This window comes from Pinus tabuliformis, chromosome 7 (assembly GCF_031772625.1).
Source record: "Pinus tabuliformis cultivar Carrire ecotype Pingquan chromosome 7, CPIR1, whole genome shotgun sequence".
Classification (NCBI taxonomy): domain Eukaryota; kingdom Viridiplantae; phylum Streptophyta; class Pinopsida; order Pinales; family Pinaceae; genus Pinus; species Pinus tabuliformis.
The window spans coordinates 489,683,223-489,706,587 of record NC_142293.1 but is presented as its reverse complement, the minus strand read 5'-3'; positions in this window follow the sequence as shown (position 1 = coordinate 489,706,587).

Sequence of the window (23,365 nt, the reverse complement as noted above, 5' to 3'; positions counted from 1 at the left end):
ATATTCGATGCAACAATGTTTACATATGTCAAATATACCAACTACGCCAGCTATTGTAACAGTGTCACAAGTACAAGCGCTGCTTGTTGTATGCCAACCTCAGGTTTCTCAGGTTGTAATGCAACAGCCTCTTGACCCTGTGACTCAACCACAATCGCCAACTAGTGGAATGACATAGGCCCAAACGGGTGCAATTACCCCTCATCTTGGTCAAACAGTTAGTATCGGACAACAGCACATGGCTTCGCAACCATGGCTGGTGCAATACCAATAACCGCAATTCTAACAAGTATACCAAGGATCTGAGCAACAAATCTTTGCAAATAGTGGGCAGCCGTATATTCAAAATGGTCAAAATCAACCATTCTATAATGGTTATGCCCATCAACCTTACCAAAGTTACCAGCATCAAATGCATTATGCTGGTATGCAAAGGCCAACTGCTCAGGCAATTCCATCTTATCCTGGGTATGCTTCGCCAAACCTGAATCAACAGTTACCCTTTGTGGCGACTTTAGAGTTGCCGGATCTAAATCGGTTAACAAACGATCTAATTGCTTACGCCCCTTGGTGGCTAGCGATTCCGCATAAACTTCCGTCAGATATTCCTAAATTTAATGGAAATCTGGGTGAAGATCCATCGAATCATGTGATGACCTTTCATCTGTGGTGTTCATCAAACACCCTAAATGATGATTCGATTAGACTTCGCCTTTTTCAGAGGACATTAACTGGTCTGGTGGCAAAATGGTATATCGAATTACCCAGAGCTTCGTTTGACAACTTCAGTACCCTAGCCACAACCATTTTAACCCATTTTCAGTTACCGATAAGGTACGAAATGGGAACGGAACTTCTTACCAATTTCAAGCAAACAATGGCCACTCACATATCTGATCATATTCATGAGTGGCGACGTCGTCGTAGAATGGTAAAAATGTATGTTCCTGATCAGCTTTTAGCTGAATGGTTTATTAAGTCATTGTTGCCTTCCATCACGGAAGATGTGGCAAAGGGGGAGTCGTCACCGAAGAGCAAGTTATCGCTCATGCGCAATATTTAGACTTGATTTACACTCAGTCTGGCACGCCCTACGATAAAATACCTGACGCTCCCAGATCGGAATTTTCGGTCCCTCCTACTCCTAAATCAAACAATGACTCTCATGCTGGTGATGGCGTGATTGGTGCGACAGACACGAAATCGACAAAGGCTACATCTAAAAAGGCCCGTAAGATTTCCAGTCAAAATTCAAAAGAAGAACTTCTTGCCTCGGAAGTAAATGCCGTGTCGACAGATAAAGGCAAAGAAACCAAGCAACCAGGAGGCAAGAAGAAAAACAAAGGGAAGAAGAAGAAACAGGAGGAATCATCACCTGAAAAATCTTCTGCAAACCCTTCTGGAAATAGGAAACCAAATCATCCATGCTTTATATGCGATGAGGATCATTGGACAACAGATTGTCCATATAAAGCTGAGCTTAAAAAATTATTCAAGAATACAAAGACCTCAGCAGTACTAACTGATCCGTTTCCGAATCCAGGAACAAATCTGGTTGCTAGTGAAAATGCTTCCCCGTCCCAAGTGCTGATGTTGTCGGTTTCAAAATAGCAAAATGATGCTTTGATATCGACAAGGAACAAATATTACGGGAATCCACAGCTATCGAACAACAAGGATAAAGATCAACCTAGTAGTTCGACAACAACTTCGACAGAAGTTGCGCCACCCATCATTACTGAACTGACAATAAAACCGCCAAAGGGAGTAGTACACAAGTCGACATTTAATCCTCGTGCCAAAGCGGCGCAGCATTATAATATAGTGGAAGATCTAGCCCAATCTCCATCCACTATGTCGACACTTGAGGTACTACAAAATTGCCCATCCCAAAAGCAGGCTTTATTATTAGCTATAGGTGGGATAGACCCAAAGGATTCTAATCTTGTCTCCTTTAATCATAAAGGATACGATCCTCAGTTACCAGCTCAACTCACTTTCCTCATTCAAGTGAAAGCCCTCAACAAAACTGTTCATCGAACAATTATTGATGAGGAGGCATCTACATGTATTATGTCGATGAGTTGCTGGAAAACTTTAGGATCTCCAACCTTGTCGCGATCTTCGACAACATTGAAATCATTTGATGGACGAACATATACCCCATATGGTATTCTAAGTAACTTGCAAGTTTAACTAGGGGGGAAAACAGTAGAAATAGATGTTGAAGTAATCGACGGAAACCTCGATTACAACATCCTATTGGGAAGACCATGGATATATGCTATGGTTGTTGTTGTGTCGACCTATTTTAGGAAGACTGCATTTCCCTTTCAAGGAGGGATTACAATCGTTGATCAACAAACTTTCCTCCCCAATGGTTCCCAAGTTACGTGAAGCATTCCGATGATCCATGGAAGCCCCCATTCGCTTCAAAATATCGGAGTAGGCCTACTAAAAGACCCTATATTAATGGGAACTTTTGCCCTTATGCCTACAATCAATCTGGCGGAAGTAGCATCGGTAGGAACCTGCAATATGATATCTTCAAATGAAAAGATCTCAGAAAACGATATAAACATGGATCATACGCGGGTATTGCCTCCAAGCCCAATAGAAATATTGTAGCAATCAATGTTTCTAGCATGGGAGGCAAACCCAAATCAACGCTCATCAAGCATTTGGATAGATAGGTCTAAGGAATATGGCACCCCTTCAGATCCTTGGTCGCAAGTGCATTACACCGACGAAGGAATTGTTCAATCAATGGTAATTGAAGGGGCACCATGGGAAGATTACCACCATCGTTCCCTTCTTCCAGATTGTGAAGAAGATACTCCTGATGACCTTCATCATCCTTCAGTTTTTGATTTCCTATCAAATACTGTAAACATGGTGGATTCTAAGTGAAACTTGTCCAACATTGAAGAGACTCTCGCCATAAATATCTCGACCAAAATAGATGTTGTAGAGAATATTTATGTTGGCAAATGTTGTTCTCCTTCAGAACTTGAAATATATAACGCTCTTTTTCACGAATTTAGATATGTCTTTGCTTGGTCATATAATGAAATGCCAGGCATTGACTCGAGTATCGTTGAACACGAAATCAAGATGTATCCAGATGTCAAACCAGTACGACAACGGCTACGGCAGGTGCACCCCAAGAAAGTCGCTGCCATCAAGGCGGAAGTTGAAAAGCTCCTCCATGCTGGTTTCATTTACTCGGTTCCTCTAACCGATTGGGTATCGAACATTGTTCCTGTTATGAAAAAACAAGGAACGATTAGAGTGTGTGTTGATTATAGGGATGTAAATCAAGCTTGTCCAAAAGACAACTACCCTACACCCTTTATTGACCAGATAATTGATGAATGCACCGGATGCGAAATCTTCTCATTCATGGATGGATTCTCCGTGTATAATCAAATAAATATCCGCCCACAGGACCAGTCAAAGACTGCATTTATTTGTCCGTGTGGCAAATTCGCATATCGCAAGTTACCCTTTGGTTTAAAGAACGCAGGGGCAACGTTTCAGAGGGCAATGAATTATGCCTTCCATGACATCAAAAAAATCGTTCAACCATATCTCGACGACCTTCCGGCTCATTTGCGAAAGTGGACTGATCATCCGCAGCATTTAAGAGTGATATTTCTACGTTGCCGACACTACAAGATACGACTCAATCCACACAAATGTGTGTTCTGTGTCAGATCTGGTCATTTACTTGGCTTTGTAGTCTCAAAGGATGGGATTCGTCTCGACCCATGTAAGGTTCAGGGAATTATTAATTTTCCTCCACCTTCAAATTTGCTTCAGATTCAGAAACTCCAAGGGAAAGCAAACTTTCTGAGGAGGTTCATTCCAAATTACGCCGAACTTGCTAAAGGTTACACACATCTATTGAAAAAGGAAGTGCCCTTTTTCTGGGATCAGGTTGCGCAAGCTTCCTTTGATGCTTTAAAAGAATCCCTAATGAAAGCATCATTAATGTACGCTCCTGATTATCAAAAAGACTTTAACCTGTATCTGGCTGCAGCGGATACAACCATCGCAATGGTTTTAGTTCAAGAAGACAACGGAATTGAACATACTATATATTATTTGAGTAAGAACTTAAATGATACAGAAAGCAAATATTATTATGTTGAAAAGCTAGCACTCGCAGCTGTTCAAGCGATACAGAGATTTCGACACTATGTCCTCTTTTGAAAAACTACCATTCTGTCAGATTGCAACCCCATGACTTATATATTGTCGCAACAGTTGCTGGGGGGCAAATATTCAAAATGGATAGCAATTCTACAAGAGTTTGATCTAGAATTTGTAAAATCCAAATCAAAGAAAGCACTGGTTTTCGCAGAATTATTATGCGATCTCCCATCATCGTCCAACGATGAAACATCCGAAGAAACAATCGTCGATGAATTTTTGTTTCTGATATCTTCAAGCAATCCGTGGTATGGAGATATAATCATCTATCTCCAAACACAAAAATATAGGTCTAATACCTCCCGCTCTGAGCAAAAACGTATTCGATACCAATCAAAAGACTACATGATCATCGGTGATACACTTTACCGTCGTGGTGTCGATACAGTTCTCAGGAGGTGCCTCACCCATGAGGAGGCCGAAAAAGTCCTAAATGATTGTCATTCAGGCGCATGTGGGGGGCATCAATCCGGTTACGCTATGGCGCAAAATTTTTTACGAGCAGGATACTTCTGGCCAACAATGTTCAAAGATTGCATAACCGCAGTCAGAAGTTGCCATGCCTATCAAATTTTCAATAGAAAAACCAGAATACCACCTGCACCTCTGCAACCAATAGTTGCTGTTGGGCCATTCGCCAAATGGGGCATCGATTTCATGGCATGTAACCCCACCTCGACCGGGGGGCATGGGTACATCATAGTCGCAATGGACTATTTTACCAAATGGGTCGAGGCAATGCCTACATTAGATAACACTAGTGAAACAGCTGCCCTTTTCTTTTTCGCCAGATTCGGTGTTCCGCAGGCTATAGTCACAGATCATGGATCGCATTTTCGCAATCACATGATGGCTGAATTAGCTTCCAAATTAGGGTTGTCTCATGACAGCTCTACTCCATATTACCCGCAGGCCAACGGACAAGTTGAAGCAATTAACAAGGTCTTGAAGCGAATGCTACAAAGGATGATTGGAGTCCACAAAAGGAGTTGGAACGTAATCCTGTAATTAGCCTTGTGGGCATACCGAACATCGGTAAGGAATGCGACTAGGTTTATGCCTTTCCAACTGGTGTATGGCCTAGAAGTAATCTTACCAGTTCAGTGTGAAATCTCGTCCCTCAAACTTGCAATCGACCTTCTCCCCGGAACTTCAGAAGAGGAGGCTCGTTTCTTGGAACTAATCCAATTGGATGAAACCCGTCGTGATGCCACTCTGGCTAACGAAGCCCATAAGAAACAAGTCAAGCCGCAGTTCGACAAGAATGTCAAACCCTGTGTCTTCTCAGAAGGTGACTTGGTCTTACTTTACGACCAAGAATCCGATAAATTGGGAGCAGGTAAATTCAAGTCTTTATGGATGGGCCCCTATATTGTTAAAAGAGTGTTAGCAAAAGGAGCCTACGAGTTGATGGATTATGACGGGATTCCACTGTCGCAACCCCGTAACGGGTTGTACCTTAAGCGTTACTATGCATGATTCAGTGTGGTAACCTATATGCTTTTGTTACATTTTTATTTTCGCTAAAGTATTTTTTTTGGTCAAGTAAATCCGCTTTTTACATTTGTCACAGATGTCGAACCTATTGGAATCTTTTGTTGGATATGCCAACGGAGCAAGTCGTAGTTCGCGGAACCTATCTTCTGCGGCCTGGGCCATTTTTGATCCAAGCGGCGAGTTAGTAAGTTTCAGAGGGGTATATATTGGTCGATCAACGAATAACATCGCTGAATATAGCGCATTGATAGAACTTCTCTCTGATGCCATCACACATGGCATACTCTGACTGGTCGTCAGGCTAGACTCACAGCTCATCATACTACAGCTCACTGGTATCTACTCCATCCGAAATCTAGCTATCTATCGCATGTTCCTAAGGGTCAAGATTTTGGAAAGGAAATTTGATTTTATTCAATATCAACATATTTCCAGAAGCATAAACACATTAACTGACTCATTGGCAAATTATGTGTTAGATAGACATTTGCAACATTTATAAAAGGAAGCATCTCATCAATATTTGCATCAGGATCATGTAACTTAACCAAAATAAAACTCTGAAAATCAAAGATATATATATATAATTGTTTATGGTTTACACATAATGTTCTGTAACCAAGAAAAATTGGTCAAATGACCCAAAACTCAAAACGCTAGGGGGCACCCTAGTCTAATGATGTTGGTGATAACAAGTCACCGCCTGTGCAATCATGCGTAAAAGCCTAGTCCATCGACTTGGCACGCCAGTAGTATGTCGCTGCAACCTCAAAGGCAGCTCGTCAGTCCTCACATCTAGAATACCGAGAGTGAGGCCCTCAACCTGATCCTGTAATGCTGAAAGAGTCTCGGCCACATCAAGGTTGCGAAGGATAGCCCTTCCCACAGCCTCTCCTGCTGGAGCGGCAGCTGGCACTCTCAGGCGTACTACTAGCCGAACGGGACCAACATCTGCATGAGCACATGAGTTCTGATTAGTCTTGACAGAGTAAAGCACAAGGACATTATAAAAGAAAAATGATAAACAAAAATACAGTCAAGAATTTACCAATGGCACCCCATTGTTCGCCAGCCGGCAGTACCAAACCCGGGTCACCCCGGAATTCCATACCAGCATATGGATACTCGAAATAAACCATCTCCTGACGATCGAACCACCCGAAGAAGGTATCAGAAAAGGAAATCTGAGACTGACCAACATGCCTAGACATATGGTCGACCCATCTCTGCATCCGTGGTTCAGTCGGTGGAGGTAAACCAAGTGCAATATAATGCGGCTGCATCAGTGGTATCTTTTCCAAGGTGAAGGCAGTCAAAATAGAACCATATCCAAAGTTCTTCAATCTTCCGTTTTTCACCTTGGTCAACTGTTCTTTCATCACAAGGAGGACTGCATCACACTAGTTGAACACCTTTGGTTCGAGACATTCCAAGGTGTACTGCATATAAGACTGGTTGGCCACATGAAGAGCCGCACCACCAGCCATCCTACCAAAGGTGAACAGAATGGTCCTCAGTGACCTGTCAGTGACATCTCGTATGATGATCTTGCCATCCTTACTCAGCTGAGATCCCTCTCTGCAATACCTGCGAATATAATCTCTCGCATATTCACCCCCACAGGCCGAACCTGATAAGGAGATAGGGGCACCCCGCCTCGATAAGCCGGTCAGAAAATAGATGTCCACGATAGTCAAGGAGATAGATTTGCCCCTAATCTGGAACACCTAGCTGGTAGGGTCCCAAGCATCGAGCAAATACTACAGCAAGTTGATTTGTTGCCTCATGCTAGAAATGCGAAAAAACTTCAGCAGGCCACAGTTCCGCAGTGCATTTACAGTAGCCGGATCATGTAAAGCAAGCATGTCCTCTTCTTCATGCTCACGTTCTTGCCAAGTAATGGTCATTTTGCTCCAATGAATCTCTGAAAACAAACAAGAGAAGAGTTAGATCCTGATTTGGTGAGAAACAGGCAAAAATTTCCATTGAAAACTGTGCACAAATTTCCCTCTTTGCGCCCATCGCACCTCCAGCATTGTTCTGGGTGCATTGCATGCTAACTGTCCAGTGGATAGGCCAACATGCAACGCACCTTTCGATGTAGAAAGGGTGCGATGGAGCCAGGGCGAGTTTTTCAAACCCCAGAGGCTCAGAAAAACTAGAAATCAGGCTCAAAATGCAAAATGGAAAGGATGAAATGAAAGAGCTCAGGTTTAGCTCCTACCTGGTCCAGACGGCACCAAAAATCGTCCACAGAATCTCCTGGAATCAGCTGGTGAAAATCAAGGGGGAAAAACACCTCCAAAGCTCCAACAAGTCAAAGTTCAAATGAAATGGTAAAATGAGAGGTAAAAGCACTTTTAAATTACTTTTTACATAATTCGAGTAAAATATTAGTGTCTTAACTCATTTTTCAAACATATATTGTTCATTTCTAACTAGTTTGATGAAGCGATTGAGCATGCAGTACAACCTTTGAAGGAACAAAGCTATTAATAGTAAAGAAATGACCATTATATCGAGTAGTTTTAGCACATAGTTCAAGCTCGTTAAAAAATAAACATAAGTCATGAGCAAATGTTTCCCCCAGCATTTAAGCTCATTAAAAAATGAACCAATTTCTGGTAAATAACCATCGTGAATGTAGTACTTCAGCCTTTGAAGCCTTGGTCGTGTTCTCATCATCACCTCCACTCTGTATTGGCCGATCATTCACCTCCACTTGATTGTTTACCCCTTTTGAGGAACAGCTGCGAAGAGTGATCCTGTTAGCCATCCTTGTAACACTGTCGTGATTGGAAAATTCCAAACCTTACCTGGAATGAATTGCTACCCGAATTTATCACTCGTTCCTCAAAAAACGAGTCTCCTTTAAGCTCTTTTCAACTGACTCATAAAATATGAAAAGATTGCCGAGCCATTGGCCTCTCCAGCTCGTTAAAGTGACCAGAAGTGCTATCCCTCCTTTAGATTTTAATCTTTTTGGACCTGAGGGATTATTACACAAAAAGATCGAGCGCTTGTTTTGTTCAGCTCGTTAAAAGTAGCGACAATTCATCCCTTCTGTATTGTTTTATAATTTTTCGGAATTAAGGGATTAGATGACGAAAAAGGATTTTTAGAGTTTCCTTTACGTCCCTTTTCAGACTCTCTAAAATTGAAAAGGACCGAGTTATCTTTGTCATTAAACTCGTTAAAACATAATAGCGATAAACTTGTCCATAGAAGATAAGAGCGAGTTTCACTATCGCTAGGCTCATTAAAACATAGTGATGGGTTTGCCCGAAGGGAAAATTATAGAACAAGCATATGTTATCCTCCTCAAGGTTGACAAAAATAAAGAGGTACTGGTCAGCAATGACTGGGGAAAAATTGGGAAGAAAACTTGAAGAAACTTTATTGGTAGCAAGTCGCTCTTGAACATGACACTTTCACTCCGCATCCAAGTCAGGTTGGGTTGTTCCATTCATTGGTCACATCACCATGGTTCCATCACACCATCCACATTTGGGGTTAATGCTACCAATCCATCATGTCAGTGTCGCCGATATGTTCAAGAGAAGTCACTCAGAGAATCCACCTGTGTCTCACCCACTGCAATACATTTACGCTCCATTCTTTCATGACCGCCACCCTGAACCTTCTATCACCAAATCGTTTTCACCTCCATTAAAATCATTTGCTCCGTTCCATGTCATTGATGTGGGTTTCACTAAGGCCCTCCTATGACGGATATCCAAGAAGTCGATCTAGGAACACCCCTTTCAGTACTTTGAAGCTTGCATGCCTCAATGGCAAGTTTCTCACTTCCAGCGACATGTTTACATCAATGACCTTCGACCGAAAGATTTTGCATGGTGTTCGACGCCAAGTCCTTTATTCACACCATGTGAATTGTATTGTAGTACCTTGAGGGTCATCATCATTATCGATGATTCCTCTCGCGCCTATTAACAGCTTACATCATTGGCTGGTAATTAGGTGATGTCTTTCCATGTTCGACTCCAAGAACATCTCTCACATGGATTGACTTGTACTTTGAGTGAAGATCGAACGAGATTGAAGACCCTGGATCTACTTTCATCCATCCAAGCTGTGATATATATTCAGGAAAATAAAGACATCAAATGTACATCATTGCTGCACAGATAATCATCCAATCTATGGGATGATGGCTCTACCAGAATCATCAGTCTACACTCAGACGATTGTCTGTCTCATGTACATGAAAATGAATTTATAAAGCTGAGCATGGGAATGCTCGCCTCAGCTATATCATGAAAATATTATGAAGAGAATGTATTGTATTATATCTTATTACAGGTCTCCTTCCATCTTGAAAGAACTTCGGATCCTCATGATAAAGCATTTCACCCGACATCAAAAAGATTAACGACCTCATGCTTTAGGGGGCAACTGTTATAGACATTTTTGGGCACTACAAACCCAAGCATAAATGTCCATAAACCAAGGGCTCCTAAGTCCCTAAAAGTGTTGTTCCAACCCCTAAAATAACAAGGTCAACTGATTACAGCTTCTCCCAGAAGTTCTCCATGAAAAACTACTCAGAACTGGTCAAAACTGGACCATTTCACCTGCTCCATAGGCAAAGTGCATTGCATCTCACCTAAATACACACAATAGGTGCACTGCATTTCAAAAAGACCTTCTATGGGGTGTGATGGGTGAGAAGGGACAAATGGCAGTGTCAATCCGCGAGGTGGAGAAGCATGGAATCTTCCAAAAACTTCTCCTGTGACACTTGCCTCTCTGAATTCGACCAGGGATGAGTAAGAGATCATCAATCTCCAATTGGAATCAAGAACTATCAGAGAAAGGACACTAATCAACTCTCAAAAGCTGACTCACCTCCCTTGCAGATATCTATATATGGATCCCTCATCCCAGAGATCCAGAGGCTGGAATTTTGTATCTTGTGAGGAATTGATACTGGTTTATTGGTGCAATCTCATAGTGTTGGGTGATCTAAGCTTGTCATGAGGTGAAGAAGGGCTTCTTCTTGCTGAGAGGATGATGCTGGGTCAGAAAATTTGGTTGTAACTCTCTTGGCTCTTTCTTGATTATCAATAAAACTATTCAAGTTTTCCTCCATACTCTTGTATGATTTATGTTTTATGCATTTGTATGGTCAATTTACATCTGGTCCTAGATTGTTTATGATAATAGATCCATGTTCTCGTATAGTATTGTGCTGCTTTGATTCTACAAGTACTCTGTGAAGCTGGGTATATAAGGAAGCAAGTAGCAAAGGACTATCAGAAGGGAGAGGAATCGAGAAAGGAACCAAGCGCAAGATAAAGGTTGGTCTCCTTTATTCTTCTCTCATCTATCTGGTAGAGGGAATTACTCCCCTAGGGATTTTTGGGTGAAACCCTAGCAGACTGAAAGTTGTCTATTCAAAGAAACATGCATTCATACAGCCATTATGCTATTATAAGCAAATTCTATGATAAGGGTACGTACCTTCGGTCCTACGTTTGAGAAGGCCTTTAGGGTCTGAACCCTTCTTGGAGTTCCCTTCTTCTCTTTTGTCCTACAAAAAAAACAATTCAAAGAACACAGCAGTACATGGACAAAAACTTATAAAGAAACCATCTTCATGTTATAAAGAAAGGTAGTTAGTTATGAAATCCAAACAACCATTTACACATGAATTCAAAACATGAATATCATTAACATAAATAAGATTCATTTCGGGAACCAAGACATGTGTTTCTTTTATTATAGACAAATAAAGTACATAAAAAGGAATATGTTCACCTGAGTCACCTTCAGCAGGCTCCAAGCAAAGCTTCCTTTCGGATCCATTCCAGCCTCAAGCCTCTAACAAAACTCCTTCCATGACTCTCTCCATGATGTCATAAATGGTGGATGAACATCAAAACACAAGGAAACAAAGGTTTCCTGTACAAAATGGGGGGAGTGCAGAAGGCGCAAGGGACTTCAGACCTGGTCAAGGGAAAAATCTCAGCATAATCACCTTTTTCTCTATTCTCTCCTCCTTAGGCCTTCCCTTTGAGGTCTTTTTATACCATCTCCAAAGTAGTTTTTTAGTTAGGAGTTGGTTGGGAACAGTTGGGCCACGGGCACTAACAGGTGATCAGCAGGTAAAACCCGCGATCTCTGCCCGAAAAGAAGGAATTTTATATTTTTTTAAGTGTTTTAATACATACACGCAGGTTAGATATACACAGACCCGCGTATACACGCGTTTAACTCAGGGCAATGTCGCGTATAAGGGATAAAACACTATTTTTTAAATTTTAGGACCAGGTCTGGAAGGAGGGGTTGCCCTAGGCCATGAGTACAGCATCACAAACCATAAGAGTGAGATTTGGAGCTATAACAGATGCCCCCTAATATATGAGGTCAGAAGGGGTACATGATGGCCAAAATATATTATGCGAGTACATGGAAAGGAAGTCTGTCAAAAACCGAGGAGGACTTCACCAGAATTCAGCCTGCCAAGCCACCAAAGGAGATCAAAAAGAAACACTGTCTGAGGCGGGCATACCCATGCTCAGAAAAAGTAAAGCATGTCCGCATATCAAGTACAAGCGGATCCACTAAGTATACAAGTATAAATGACTGAAAGATACATAATGGATCATCTGATCATAATGAACAAGTACATGTCTGAATATCACATATAAGATTTTCAATGATGCTGAAAGATGCAACGGATCACTGATATCAAAGACTGATCCCAAAAGGTACCAACTGAACATGATGGAATAGGATGGTACTACACTGAAAACTCAGGTGCCAGCATATAGAATGTCGCCATGACTGACTGCAACATATAAAGTGGAGTGGTATCAACTAGCAGTAATAGGAGCAACTGTCAAGTGAACCAATGAATGCTGATACAACCTGAGGTTTTCACCGACCGCCGTGGTACATTTCTACACCATGGGAATAAATGATCTGAAGTCGACCATGTGAGAAATCGTTTGATTACCGGTCATTGATGTATACCGTTAACAAACGCGAGACTACTCACCGATAATGATAATGAGCGTCAAGGTACCCAGTACAATCTAACAAGTGTGAATAGATGAGCTGGAGTCGAACACCTGTAAGAATCTATCGATCAGGAGAAAATGATGGTTTCCCACTGTCGATAGCGAAGGATCTGCCACTAATGACTGCAAACCCCAAGGTACTGCCAAATGGACTCTAGATCTTTGCCCCAGAGCAATGAGTCGGAGTCAGTAGGGAAAGATCCGCTAGAAGGAAGGCATTAAGGCATCCTCCATCAATCTAGCACGAGTCTAACCCGTAGGCCAATAATGTGGAAGGAATCAGACGAAAAAGATGTAGTAACCCAACCGAAGTACGTTTCCGGCGTACACAAAATGTGGCTAGCGCACGGCAGAAACCCTCTGAACCAACCAATAATGAAAGCTAACGCAGAGGCGAGGTATCCACCAATAGGGTCAAATGGAAACCAAGGTACTGCACGAATCCCAATGTGTGATAATGTAAGCTGATGTCGAACACAAGGGAAACCACTCAGTCAAAGACCCATGAAACTGATCGATGCTGAGCACAAGGTGACCTATCAATAATGAAAATAGGGCCAGGGTGCGGCTCTAGGCCTGTCCTCAGAGCAAGGTGTCGTCGTCGATAAGGACAAGACCCGCCAGCAAGAAGTCAATGGGGACCTTCTCAAACCGGCACGAGTAAAGGACCAATATAACTGATGTGATGATAGACATGACACTGACAACCAAGGATGGCCGACTGAAAAATGAGTCAAGAGACACCGCAGAGAGGCCGACTCAGGCTAACTTCCCTTGAACAAAAGCACGACTCAATGTGACTGTGTGGCAGCATATGATGACTCTGTATAAGTTCGCCATGCAGGAGGCACGAACGAACCCTCCATATGATTGGAAGAGATAACCAATCGGGGGAGAACTGACTCAATAACAAGGTTATGGCGTACCTAAGTCAAACTAAATCCCACCCATGCGGAGGAGACTTAGTTTTGAGTGCTTTGTTCAAGGGCGACACGACTGACTCTAGCTACCAACAATAAATGGAAATAATGTCCCGTTCCCACTCTTTTTGGAATATTTAATTTTTTTGTCTTTTTCTGTTAAACCGGAAAAAGAATAAAAGAATGCTATGGTACAGTGGAAAGAGCGAGTGTCGATGAAACAGATGATCTAGTTCCCGGGAAAGGAACGTTCCTATGCTCAATGCAGGGAGGTGAAAACTGGTCAGTGACACTCAAAGGTATGTTCTTTCCACGGGTCAAGGTGTGTTAAGCTGCAGAAGTCAAAGGTATGCAAGGTTGATTTTGCAGACGTCATGGTCAAAAGTTGGCTTAAACAGTCCAAGTGAAATCGGCTCCAGGCCAGAAGGTGCAAGTGGTCAACATGCAATGCAGTAGTACAACTCAACACAAAGGAGCCTCTAGGGTAAAAGGCCAGAACAAAGCGGAGAAGCTAAGAGGAATGAGTCTTCAACGCATAAGTCATGGTGGGACTACAGAGGACTCCCAAGCCTACTCAAATCAGAGCAGCATGGGCAACAAATGTTAGTGAGGTGCTAACTAGGATGCCCATGTAAAGGATGGCTCTACCATCGTGTCATGATTTAAAGAATCGGCGAGTGAAGATGGCTTGCGAACCATAACACGATGGGATCGACCCTATGGCAGATGTATCGGTCAAATGGAGGCTAGTATGCATAATGCAACGAAAAAATGGTGTCCCTAACCTATATGCCAGTGAGAACACGATACCTGCCATGACGGGTCAGCAATCATGGAACCGTCTCGAACTGTCGAAAAACGTCCAAAATGTCCTGAAAAACAAACCAATCTCGACATTCCAAGCTCCCAAGTTAAAAGTCACATGAGGCCAAACAAAATAAAATTTTGAAAAAATTTTGCATTTTCAAAACTTATAAAAAGCATTTTGGACTCACCATTTTTACCATTTGAGTTTGAGAGCAAAAGATTTGGAGCAAAAGGAGCAAACTTCCCACAGCCAGATTCAACCGTTCAAATTCGTCGAATACCTCCAGGTAACCCTTATACTTAGCTTGCAATTGATTGTGACAGGTTTTAAGATTTATGATTGATGTTTCACCGTTAAACTTTTGTCAAAAATTCGCTCGCGGCGTATACGCGGGTTGGTAATATTGAACCCGCGTATACGCGAGCCCTATACGCGACTACGTGCACAGGTACCCGCGTATACGCCGCGAATCATTTTTAAACCATAACTAACGGTTTAAAATCGATTTTTTCTCAGGATGCCTGTCACATGGCGCGAAAGAGAGCACGCAGCGGTAGACAATGAAGTTATGAACAGTCCAGAAGCATTAGATGCACTCCGGGGATGCGGTTTGCTTAAATTTTTCAAATTGCCAAATATGAAAGCGAACACGTGATTGCTTGAGATGCTCATTGATTATTGGGATGTCGATGAGGAAGCTTTTATGATAGATCAGATGCCGCTCAGGGTAGAAGTGGAGGACATCTATTTTATCACGGGCCTTTCCCGAAGGGGAGAGGTAGTACAGTCCCGGGGCAGGTCACGGAGTGCCTTCTCGATAGAGGACTATGTACAGATATACTGCCCGGGACATCCCAAGAAGGTTGGGAGCCAGATTTCCATCACACATGTGGCGAGTTTGTCACTTAGGATAATCCTCTTTACCATGGCTCGGGTGAACGGATCATCCTCTCTGCATCAGGCGTCACGACAAATCATGAGCGTGGCAGTTGACTGTCTCACTACTGTGTTTGACTGGTGTACTCCTCTTCTGGCCAACATGAAGAGCTAGCTCACTTCTATCAGGAGGGGTCAGACTAAAAACTTTGGATATGGGAGCATCTTGTGTACTTTCTTTTTTGAGAAGGTTCCTGCACTCCGCCCCAGGGTAGCAGTTTCCATCAACACCCCACGCGATCCACGCATGGGCCGGTGGGCTGATCTGATGAAACGTCTGGGGGTGGGGAGGTCCCAAGGACTGCCTTCGACGATGACTTCTTCACCTGGTGGGATCAGCAGATCATTGCCGTGGATGACTACCCCTATGCTGGACTGGATTTCTGAGGAGATCCTGATTTAGCGTTACCACCGAATGCAGCATGGGGCGAGATTGGTAAGATTTTTTTGTTTTTTATGATTTTTTGGATTTTTCAAATATAATGATGAATTTTGAAAAATATTTTTTGATGAGATTCAAATGACCGATATGATGATCATGTTCCAGACATTGGGCCTGTACGACCAGATGGATTCCCGCGGCATGGACGGCATGGCCGAGGAGCCGAAGAGGCGGCTGCTGATACTGAACGGACTCTAAACAACGTCCAGCGACACTTGGCGAGACTGAGCTTCCGAGTACCGATGGCCGTCATAGAGGACCTTCCTAAGGATATGCAGCATCATGTGGTTGGCATGCCACGTGACTGGGTTCGCATCTTTCGGCGCGTGGCCAATGCTATAGTGACATACTTAGACGCTCATCCTGAGCTGAGGCATTAGATATGCCGGACATGATTATGGGCATTTGAGTCCCAATTTTGTATATTTTTTGGACACACATATGTACACTCGAGACGCTTTACAATATATATATATATATATACAGTTTTGACTTTTTGATGCTTGATTTTATTGTGATGAATGATTAATATGCCAGTCTAATGCTTGATTAGTGATAGAATCAGCTAACCAATTATGAGATCTTGGAATATGCAAATAATTAATATAAGTAAATGATCTTTGCAACAACCTCACCCTTAAATACTGGTGATATAAAGATGGATCCCGTACCCGATAAATGTTATTTAATTGAGACACTATCAATTGAGAATCAAGATAAACTACCAACGAGTCGATCCCATGAGAGATTGCCTCGGATAATAAATTAATAATAGCAGTATACTCGGCCATATTGTTTGAAGCAGGACCGATGCACACGCCTCTTGATGCCATCAATTGACCAGTTGGATAATAGATTACCCAAGCTGCGGAAGCAAGATTTCGAGTGTGCCGACTAGCACCATCGGCGAACCCAAAATAAACCAAATCATCCATCAACACCTGCCAAAGCAGACCAAAAAGTGTTGATATCAGAAAACTCTCGATGATATATGTACAAATATACATAAAATACAAAGAAGCCATTGCCTGGACAAAACTAAGCAAAGTACTTCTTTAGGTAGAGCCCATTTCGGGGCTCCGCCAGCTTGTTTCCCTCGAAATCAATTAACTCATACAATCCTTTTACTAAAACTCGTTTAATAATGAAAGGACCGTACCACATAGGCTTAAATTTGCCTGCCCCCAAGGCGTCCTTATCTTGGTCATAGACCAGGACAAGGTCACCTTCAGAAAAGACTCGAGGATGGACAGACTTATCATACTGCGTTTTAACCCTTTTCTTATGGGTCTCATTCATCGTGGCGGCATCTCGACGCTGCTCATCGAGGTGTTCCAAGTGAATTAGGCGCTCTTCGAGACTCGAAGTCTCAGGAAGAAGCTCCACAGCCAACTTAAGAGATGGAATTTCACATTCGACTGGAAAGATAGATTCCATCCCATAAACCAACTGAAAAGGAGTAAAACCAGTAGCCGTTTTGACGGAGGTTCGGTATGCCCAAAGAGCCGAATACAACATAATGTGCCAATTGGACCGATTTTTATCGATTGTCCATTGGAGTATCGTCTTAAGAGTTTTATTGACCGCCTCGACCTGTCCATTGGCCTGAGGATAATAAGGGGACGAATGCTCCTGACAGAAACCTAATTTAAGAGCCAATTCGGACATTAGTTGATTCTGGAAATGACTGCCATGGTCAGTGACAATCTCTCTTGGGATACCAAATCTTGAGATAACCTGATTGAAAAGAAACAAAGCTGTCGTGTCACTATCGTTCTTATAAGTAGGCATGGCCTCAGCCCACTTCGTAAAGTAGTCTACAACCACGATAATGTACTTGTGATTTGCCGCTGAAGGCGGATTACAAGTTGTAAAATCAATACCCCACTTAGTAAAGGGATCGACGGTGACAACGGGAAAAAGGGGAGCTGGATGCGCGCGCATCTTGCGAGTAAAAATTTGACACGGGTGACAGCGTTTTACCGCTTCCACACAGTCCTTAAAGAGTGAAGGCCAAAAATAGCCGGCACGTAAGATGCGCTGGGTTGTAGCAAGCCCTGATAGATGACCACCACAAGCTCCACTATGGTAGTCATTGAGCACAGACTCTGCTTCCTCTAAGGTTAAACAGCGCTGAAGGATTGAATCAATCCCTCAACGGTATAATGTGTCACCAATGATAACATAGTTTTTAGCCAGGTGACGTAATTTGCGACGTTCATCCTTGGAGAAAGTAGAGGGAAACTTCGAAGTCTGGAGATAAACAATGATATCTCCATACCAAGGGTCGAGTGAAGAGATGAGGAATAAATGTTCGTCGGGAAAACTTTCCTCATAAACAGTATCCTCTCCACAAGGAAGCTCAAAAATTAGCTCCGCGAAAACCATAGATTTCTTAGACTTGGCAGACAAGAACTCGAGATCGAATTCTTGTAAAATGACTATCCATCTATTATATTTGCCCCCAATCACTCGCCTACTGAGGACAAATTGAAATGGATTGACCGCCGCTAAGACAAAAGTTTTGCGTAGCAAGATATAATGATGGAGCCTTTGGACAACATGGACAACTGCCAAGGCCAACTTCTCAACCGAAGAATAGCGGAGTTCAGGACCTATTAAGCCTCGGCTCAAATAATAAATCACGTGCTCGGCAAGAGCATCGTCCTCCTGAACTAGAACCATACCAATGGTTGATTCTGCTGCAGCGAGATATAAAAGGAAGTCTCTACTATAATCCGGTGGACTCAAAAGCGGGGCAAAGACTAATGCCTTTTTCAAAGCATCAAACGACCGCTGCGCAAAGTCGTCCCACACAAATGGAACTCCTTTTCGTAGCAAACACATGAACCCTTTAGTGATCTTAGCATAGTTTGCTATAAACCGTCTTAATAAATTAGCCTTCCCTTGAAGACTTTGAAGTTGACGAATTGAGGACGGGGGAGGCAACTGAACTATTGCCTCAACCTTGAAGGGATCAACCCGAATCCCTTCATTGGACACTATGAACCCTAACAACCGACCGGATGTAACCGCAAAAACGCACTTGTTGGGATTCAACCGAATTTTATAAAAACGACAATGTTCAAAAACCAATCGAAGATGACTAGGATGATCAGTTCTCTTTCGAGAACGAGCAGCGAGATCATCCAAGTATGCCTCGATGACATGTTTGATGTCGTGGAAAGTGTATGACATGGCCCGCTGAAAAGTGGCTCCAACATTTTTAAGACCAAAAGGCATCTTTCTATATGCAAAGGTACCCCAGGGACATATAAAAGCTGTCTTATGTTGATCTTCAGGACGGATAGAGATTTGATTATAACCCGAAAAACCATCCATGAAGGAAAAAATTTCATTACCCACACACTCGTCGATAATCTGATCAATGAATGGTGTGGGGTAATTGTCTTTCGGACAAGCCTTGTTTAGGTCCCTAAAATCGATGCATACTCAGATTGTTCCTTGCTTTTTGTCCACAGGGACTGGATTAGAAACCCAATCAGTAAGAGGAACAGGGTATATAAAACCCGCCCTTAGCAGCTTCTCAACCTCAGCTTTGATAGCCGCTGCTTTCCTAGGGTTAACCGGCCGAAGCATTTGACGAACCGGTTTTGTGTTTTCGTACGTCTTGATCTCATGTTGAACTATAGAAGGATCAATGCCAGGCATTTCCTCATAAGACCAAGTAAATACATCACGATATTCCTTGAATAGGTCGGTGTAAATTTGAATTTCTTCAGGTGAACACTCAATTCCGATGAAGATATTCTTGATGACGTTAGGGTCCCTAGAGATGTTTATAGGTATCGTTTTTGAAATTACCGACATATTACCTTTGGCACGAACGTGTGTTGGAGCCAAAGGGTTCGACACCGTACAAACATCACTAGTGAAGAGCTCGGAGAATCTAGATTCTACTTCCTGCAATGGAGGAAGAAAGTATGAACGATGGTGCAAGTCTTCCCAAGGTCGATCTATACCCATCATTACTTCGAGGATTGCTTCTTCAGAAGGCAGAACCGAATCTAAGCACTCCAAGGCAGAGGTAGAATCAAGGCTCTAAGCCGGGGCCACATGACCATCTAACTCCTCTTCGGAAAAAGGAGTAGGATGGTTGTCTGCAGAGTCTACGATAGACTGATATCTAAGCTCAGCTGCAGATATAGGGAATGCCATTCCATTTACTTGTCCTTCAACTAATGTGGTCGTAGGTGAAGGCAAGGTCCAAGGGTCTGAAAAATAATGAGTTCGGAAGAACTCTTCTCGAGGAGACTCCTTAGATGATGAAATAGCATTAATTTTAGCGAAAGGAGAGGGAAGATCAAATGTACCCATCAATGAGGAATACATCCCTACTCCTAAATTCTCAGTCGGCGGGCGTGGGTTATCCACTAAAGGGACAGTAGAGTCAGAGCTTTCTTGAGGATCAACTGGACAATAGTCCAATTGATCAACCTTAACGATTTTCCCCTCATGAGGAAAGCAAATAACACGAAACAGAGTCGAAACAACGGCATCCATCTCGTATACCCAATTCCTTCCTAATAGGAGATTATAGTCTAGGTTAGCGTCTATGACCTCTACTTCAATATTGACGACCTTTCCCCCAACACATATAGGAAAGGCCGGGATAATCCCATGCGGCTTGTGAGAATGACCGTAAAATGAAGTCAAGACTGTGGGTGAAGGAACAGCCGAAGGTGATCCAATAGCCTTCCAACATGACATCGACATAACGCATGTGGAAGCTCCTTCATCTACTACGGTGCGAAAAATATTGATTTTCCGGTATGTAGACTTTATTTGAAAAGCCATATGATGAGGGAGTCGCTTTTTGACATTTAACATGTCAAAAGTGAGCACTAAAGAGTTAGCTAGATCGACTACTCCAATCGCGGAGAGTAAAGCGCTTCTCTGAGCTGGACACGACTGGAGAACCTCTAAAGCGGACATGGCGCACGGACTCTGAGCCAGATCCTCCACAATGGAGTAATTCTGGGCGGCCCTAGCATTAGGATTAATCGTCGCGCGTTTAGCGGAACCTTTCGGTATCCGTGGTATAGTCTCGACAGGGGGTCGCTCAATATGAAGGTCAGTACTTCTGGGAACAGTCTTGTCCTTGGAAGTTTCGGCTTCACCATAATCACGTGACCGAGTAGCCACATGGACGTTAGAACCCATCATGAAAACATTTGACGATTTTTCCCCTTCCTGGTTGCCCCCAGCGGAGGTTCCAGGGTTCGAACTCGCGCCAGCAAGAAGTTGCTGCCCTTGGGGAAACGGGTTGGTTAACACAGCTTGAGAACTAGAAGTCCCTTGCTGTCCTAACAAGCGCTGAGCGTCTTCAATCTTAGGGCAGAGATGAGTTAGATGGTCTCCACTGCACAACTTGCATGGAAACTTGACTTTCTTTCTCGACTCATTTCTACCACCACCAGCGTTGTTGCCGGATTTATTTGCATCGGGCTTCCCATCCTGGTTCTTTTTCTTACCTCGTCCTTTCTTTTTCCCATTGGAATTTTGATTTCCTTTGGGATTATCAGATTGGACAGCATTTATTGAAGAAGTTTGGGAAGCGGGGGGATTAGACGATGTGACTTGGTTGTTAGAAGCAGTTTGCAAGGACAACTGCTGCAATTGATTCAACAAGTTCATGGTAGTTGTGTCTACTGACCCGACGATACCATCCGCGTGCGGACCTGGCTTCGACTTAGCTACATCAACCTTAGATCCAGGAGCATCTGGCAAGTACTTTTGTAGGATCCCAGACTGAGAGTAGATCAATTCTAATTGCTGGGCCTTAAAAATGGCTTGCTCCTCAGAATAGACCCCAGACATGGAGACATCCTTGGAGATCTCGGGTTGTAAAGACTTCAAAAACCACTCGAGACGGTACTCCGGAGGGATTTCGGCTTTAATGAGTCTCTTTCTCCGTCTCCATTCCTGAATATGGTCAGAAATGTGGGTTGCCTTATCCTGACGAAAGGTGGCCAGAAGTTCAGTTCCGGCATCATAGCGGACAGGCAACTGGAAGTGATTTAAGAAAATATTGGCTAAGTCAGCAAACGATGTAAAGCTGCCCCCTAGCAACTCTATATACCATTTGGCCGCATTACCAGTCAAGGTGCACTAAAAGAGTCTCAACCTAATCGAGTCATCGATAAGGGAGTTAGATGAGCACCACAAATGGAATGTGGTTACATGGTTGCCTGGGTCTTCACCACTCTTCCCTTCGAATTTTGGAATGTCCGAAGGGAGTTTGGTTGGGACCGGAGGCCAGGCCAGATTGTACTTGATTGGTTCATTTGTTAACTTAGTGAGATCTGGCAAGTTTAACGTTGCCAGAAACGGAATCCTAGGAGGACCTTGGGGATTCCACCCAGACTGGGCAGAACTCCTAAAGCTCTGAAAAGATTGTCCTGGAATTTGGGAGGCACCAGGCTGCCCGAAGCAACCAGTAGAACTGGCTGAACCAAAAGGCAAGCCTTGTGGTCCAGCAAAATTCAGAGTTTGACCAACTCCGGCCGTATAACCTCCATAACCAGCAAAGTTTCCTCCTAAAGGATTGTAGGGAGTTGATAACCCCTGATACGGATTCCAAGCCGAAGCAAGGGGAGGAATACTTTGAAACATGCTAACCGTGGAGTATGGCCTATTCCCTTGTTGGCCGATAAACGGATTCCCAGTTCCCGCGCTACTAACCCCAGGGTTATTCCAACCTTGGAAAGGATTGCTACTTTGTCCTACAGAAGAAAAAGGCATGGATCCTACCGTCGGGTTGGAATGTGGTATATGACCACTTCTGAAAGGAAAACCCTGGAATGAAGCCGATCCGCCCATCATGGACGTAGCAGCACTAAACGGAACCGATGGAATACCCTGTGATTGGGTGCCAAAAGGGAAGAATCCAGTACCAAAAGCATTGGTTTGGGCATTTCCACTCGTGGACGGAATGGAGGTAGACCCAACTAAAGATGTGCTAGCAAAAGATCTGAACAAGGAAGCGGAGGGGATGGAAATGGTTCCTCCCCCTTGCACCGATGTTGGGGTTTGCATAGTCGTAGCACTCGTAGAAGCCATGCTTCCAGTAGTGGTCATCGATGGTAAGCGCGTAGCGTAACCTGGACTTGACGGTCTATGCGTCGGAGTCCCAACGTATTATAATACGTCTGGATGACTAGATGGTAGGGGAGAATTTGGAGCCACTAATGACTCTGAAAGTTCTTCTACCTCTATGTTATTCTCCGCTTGAAAGAGAACTCGAGAAAGGACTGGAGTGTCCCTCTCTTGCTCAGAAGTGCCAGGCCTTGCTTGGCCGCTAATGCCCCCGAGAGGAGGATCAATCCCCGATGCGTCAACCGGCGTGGGACGGAACCCACCAGTAGTATTGCCTCTGCGCCTTCTAGGAGAAGGCTCTAAACTTGGTGGCGAGAGACCACAAAGTCTTCGAGACCGTCTTGGAGATCGGTCAGCCACTTTGAATTTTTTGTTATGATCT